Here is a 6,000-nt window from a genome sequence, read left to right on the forward strand (position 1 = left end):
AGGCCATTAGAATAATAAACAAATCTGATTACCTTGAACATAATAACAAGCTAAGTGTTTAATATGTCCTATGAAGTCAAAATTGGGCACCATCATGTGGTGAAATTTGGAATTGCATCACATCCAATTTTGCCTGGGAACAAACAGATTACATAAATCTTAGTTTTGAATAAGCCACTCCTTCTCAAACAAGTAAACTCTGCCCATTTTGCGCAGTAGATGTTCTGTTAATATCTAGTATTTATACAAAGTCATAATTTAAATTGCTTTCAACCTTCATTCATCGGTTCAACCAACATTACTCGCTCTTATTACCAACTTGTATTGATTTAACTAAGCGTTTAATACTTCCTATCAGGTCTCAAATCGAGATTTGGCAAAATACAATTTCAGCAAATCCAATTTTGCCAGGGAACAAAAATAGATTAAATAAACTAAATAAGTCCTCTTCCCATGAAATAAATCAGAAAAGTCTGTCTTGTAACCAGTCCTCTTCAAACAAGTAAAGTCTGCCCATTTTGTGCCGTAGATTTTGTGTCTATGCCTAGTATTTAAACAAAATCATAATTTAAACGACTTCTTTCCTTCATTCACTTTGGAAATTTGGAATTGCAGCAAATCGAATTTTGCCAGGGAACAAAAATAGATCAATTAAACTAAATAAGTCTTCTTCCCATTAAATAAATTAAAAAAGTCTGTCTTGTAACCAGTCCTTTTCAAACAAGTAAAGTCTGCCCATTTTGTGCCGTCGATTTTGTGTTAATGCCTAGTATTTATACAAAATCATAATTTAAAGGACTTCATTCCTTCATTCACTTTGGAAATTTGGAATTGCAGCACATCAAATTTTGCCTGGGAAGAAAAGTAGATTAAATAAATTTAATAAGTCTTACTACTTCCCATTAAATAAATTAAATACGTCTTACTTGTTCCCACTCCTTTTCAAAACAGTAGTTTAAAACGAGGGCCCTTCACTCAATCTTTAACCTCAACCCCGCACGTTGTGTTGTATCTGTGAATGTTGGTTGTGGCCAAATGATAGTTTTCTTTCATTCGTTTAGGTTCCAAGAAAACTTGATGTAACTCTACTTTTAACTGCCGTTTCAGATAAGCGGGTATTACGTCGCAGTCATGTGCCGCGGATATGACGTAATTGCCCGAACCTCCGCCAAAATTCAAATCTGTTGGCGCGATGGCCGTGAGCCACTGAGCAGCGACGATTATCAACGGAAATATCTTTATTTTCTGCTTGCAACTGGACCGTCTAGAGCGTACACGGTAAGTAACACTCATTGTGTTTAAGGAGATTTACGTTTGTAATAGCAGAAGTGTAGCCGCGTTGCGTTGTACGTGTGAAAATTGGTCGAGGCGAAATGTTAATGTTTAATTTCATTCCTTTAGGTTCCACGGTGTTTGTTGGCTGCAAGTTTTCCACTGCAAGAAGAGGCTCGTATCATTGACCAGGAGCGAGCTACAATGGTGAGTAGCCATAACATTTATGTTAAACACTTCCTATTTCATGTCTAACAGTACTTGATTTAACAAATAACCATAAATAAATACAGTGTGGGCACTGAAGTTAACATATGTGATTATACTGCCTAATCTGTCACGGAGTAGATTGTTGCAAAGTAATATAAGATCCAAAGTTGTAATTCAGAATAGTTTTCAAAAGAAGGCCATTAGAATTATATACAAGTCTGATTACCCTTAACATAACAACAAGCTATTAATTAAATCACAAATTCTTCAATTCAAAGATTTGGTAGATTATCAGACAAATAATGTCTAACAGTAATTGATTTAACACATCACGATAAGTAGATTGAGTGTGGGCACTCTCAAGTTAACAGATATGATTATACTGCCTAATCTGTTACAGAGTATGTTGTTGCCAAGTAATGTAGAATAGATCCAAAGTAGTAATCCAGAATAGTTTTGAAGAGGCCATTAGAATAATAAACAAATCTGATTACCTTGAACATAATAACAAGCTAAGTGTTTAATATGTCCTATGAAGTCAAAATTGGGCACCATCATGTGGTGAAATTTGGAATTGCATCACATCCAATTTTGCCTGGGAACAAACAGATTAAATAAATCTTAGTTTTGAATAAGCCACTCCTTCTCAAACAAGTAAACTCTGCCCATTTCGCGCAGTAGATGTTCTGTTAATATCTAGTATTTATACAAAGTCATAATTTAAATTGCTTTCAACCTTCATTCATCGGTTCAACCAACATTACTCGCTCTTATTACCAACTTGTATTGATTTAACTAAGCGTTTAATACTTCCTATCAGGTCTCAAGGCAAGATTTGGCAAAATACAATTTCAGCAAATCCAATTTTGCCAGGGAACAAAAATAGATTAAATAAACTAAATAAGTCTTCTTCCCATTAAATAAATCAGAAAAGTCTGTCTTGTAACCAGTCCTCTTCAAACAAGTAAAGTCTGCCCATTTTGTGCCGTAGATTTTGTGTCTATGCCTAGTATTTAAACAAAATCATAATTTAAACGACTTCTTTCCTTCATTCACTTTGGAAATTTGGAATTGCAGCAAATCGAATTTTGCCAGGGAACAAAAATAGATCAATTAAACTAAATAAGTCTTCTTCCCATTAAATAAATTAAAAAAGTCTGTCTTGTAACCAGTCCTTTTCAAACAAGTGAAGTCTGCCCATTTTGTGCCGTCGATTTTGTGTTAATGCCTAGTATTTATACAAAATCATAATTTAAAGGACTTCATTCCTTCATTCACTTTGGAAATTTGGAATTGCAGCACATCAAATTTTGCCTGGGAAGAAAAGTAGATTAAATAAATTTAATAAGTCTTACTACTTCCCATTAAATAAATTAAATACGTCTTACTTGTTCCCACTCCTTTACAAAAAAGTAGTTTAAAACGAGGTCCCTTCACTCAACCTTTAACCCTATTTATTCACCTTCTAGGCTAAGTGTTAAAGGCTAAGTGTTAAAGGCTAAGTGTTAAAGGCTAAGTGTTAGAGGCTAAGTGCCAGAGGCTAGGCGCCAGAGGCGAGTTTTTGTGGGCTGAAGTTTTAGTGGGGTTAGTGTGAATACAATCCAAAAGAATACAACAGAATACAATACAATAGAATATAATACATAGATTAAATTCAATAGCTCTTACTACTTCCCATTAAATAAATTAAATACGTCTTACTTGTTCCCAATCCTTTTCAAAAAAGTAGTTTAAAACGAGGGCCCTTCACTCAACCTTTAACCTCAACCCCGCACGTCACATTGTGTTGTATCTGTGAATGTTGGTTGTGGCCAAATGATAGTTGTCTTTCATTCGTTTAGGTTCCACGGTGTTTGTTGGCTATGTTTTCCACTGTCAGAAGGATGAAAATACAAAGTACAACACTTGGACGTGGGCGAAGACGTCACCGGTGAGTCCTTCCTTCCTATTTATTTACCTTCTAGATGCTAGAGGCTAAGTGTTAGAGGCTAAGTGTTAGAGGCTAAGTGTTAAACACAATACGAACAACACAACGATACTGCACTGAACAACACGATACCGCACTGAGAAACACGATACCGCACTGAACAACACGATACCGCACTGAACAACACCATGCCGCACTGAACAACACCATGCCGCACTGAACAACATTATGCCGCACTGAACAACACCATGCCGCACTAAACAACACCATGCCGCACTGAACAACACCATGCCTCACTGAACGACACCATGCCGCACTGAAAGACACCATGCCGCACTGAACGACACCATGCCGCACTGAAAGACACCATCCCGCACTGAACACCATGCCGCACTGAACAACACCATCCTGCACTGAACAACACCATCCCGCACTGAACAACACCATGCCGCACTGAACAACATTATGCCGCACTGAACAACACCATGCCGCACTGAACAACACCATGCCGCACTGAACAACATTATGCCGCACTGAACAACACCATGCCGCACTGAACAACACCATGCCGCACTGAACAACACCATGCCGCACTGAACAACATTATGCCGCACTGAACAACACCATGCCGCACTGAACAACACCATCCTGCACTGAACAACACCATTCCGCATTGAACACCATGCCGCACTGAACAACACCATCCCGCACTGAACAACACCATCCCGCACTGAACAACACCATGCCGCACTGAACAACATTATGCCGCACTGAACAACATTATGCCGCACTGAACAACACCATGCCGCACTGAACAACACCATGCCGCACTGAACAACACCATGCCGCACTGAACAACATTATAACGCACTGAACAACACCATCCCGCACTGAACAACACCATGCCGCACTAAACAACATTATGCCGCACTGAACAACATTATGCCGAAATGAACAACACCATGCCGCACTGAACAACACCATGCCGCACTGAACAACACCATCCTGCACTGAACAAAACCATCCCGCACTGAACAACACCATGCCGCACTGAACAACACCATGCCGCACTGAACAACACCATGCCGCAATGAACAACACCATCCCGCACTGAACAACATTATGCCGCACTGAACAACATTATGCCGCACTGAACAACATTATGCCGCACTGAACAACATTATGCCGCACTGAACAACACCATGCCGCACTGAACAACACCATGCCGCACTGAACAACACCATGCCGCACTGAACAACACCATGCCGCACTGAACAACACGATCCCGCATTGAACAACACCATGCCGCACTGAACAACACCATCCTGCACTGAACAACACCATCCCGCACTGAACAACACCATGCCGCAATGAACAACACCATCCCGCACTGAACAACACCATGCCGCACTGAGCAACACCATGCCGCACTGAACAACACCATCCTGCACTGAACAACACCATGCCGCACTGAACAACACCATTCCGCACTGAACAACACCATGCCGCACTGAACAACATTACGCTGCACTGAACAACACCATGCCGCACTGAACAACACCATGCCGCACTGAACAACACCATGCCGCATTGAACAACACCATGCCGCATTGAACAACACCATGCCGCACTGAACAACACCATCCTGCACTGAACAACACCATGCCGCATTGAACAACACCATGCCGCACTGAACAACACCATCCTGCACTGAACAACACCATCCCGCACTGAACAACACCATCCCGCATTGAACAACACCATCCTGCACTGAACAACACCATGCCGCACTGAACAACACCATGCCGCACTGAACAACACCATTCCGCACTGAACAACACCATGCCGCACTGAACAACACCATCCTGCACTGAACAACACCATCCCGCACTGAAAAACACCATGCCGCATTGAACAACACCATGCCGCATTGAACAACACCATCCTGCACTGAACAACACCATCCTGCACTGAACAACACCATGCCGCACTGAACAACACCATGCCGCACTGAACAACACCATCCTGCACTGAACAACACCATCCCGCACTGAACAACACCATGCCGCATTGAACAACACCATGCCGCACTGAACAACACCATCCTGCACTGAACAACACCATGCCGCACTGAACAACACCATGCCGCACTGAACAACACCATGCCGCACTGAACAACATTATGCCGCACTGAACAACATTATGCCGCACTAAACAACACCATCCTGCACTGAACAACACCATCCTGCATTGAACAACACCATGCCGCACTGAACAACACCATCCTGCACTGAACAACACCTTTCCACACTGAACAACACCATGCCGCACTGAACAACATTATGCCGCACTGAACAACATTATGCCGCACTGAACAACATTATGCCGCACTAAACAACATTATGTCGCACTGAACAACATTATGCCGCACTGAACAACACCATGCCGCACTGAACAACACCATGCCGCACTGAACAACACCATGCTGCACTGAACAACACCATCCTGCACTGAACAACACCATGCCGCACTGAACAACACCATCCCGCACTGAACAACACCATCCCGCACTGAACAACACCATGCCGCAC

Source organism: Syngnathus floridae, unplaced genomic scaffold, assembly GCF_059516105.1.
Source record: "Syngnathus floridae isolate MCC-2025c unplaced genomic scaffold, RoL_Sflo_1.0 HiC_scaffold_24, whole genome shotgun sequence".
Taxonomy (NCBI): domain Eukaryota; kingdom Metazoa; phylum Chordata; class Actinopteri; order Syngnathiformes; family Syngnathidae; genus Syngnathus; species Syngnathus floridae.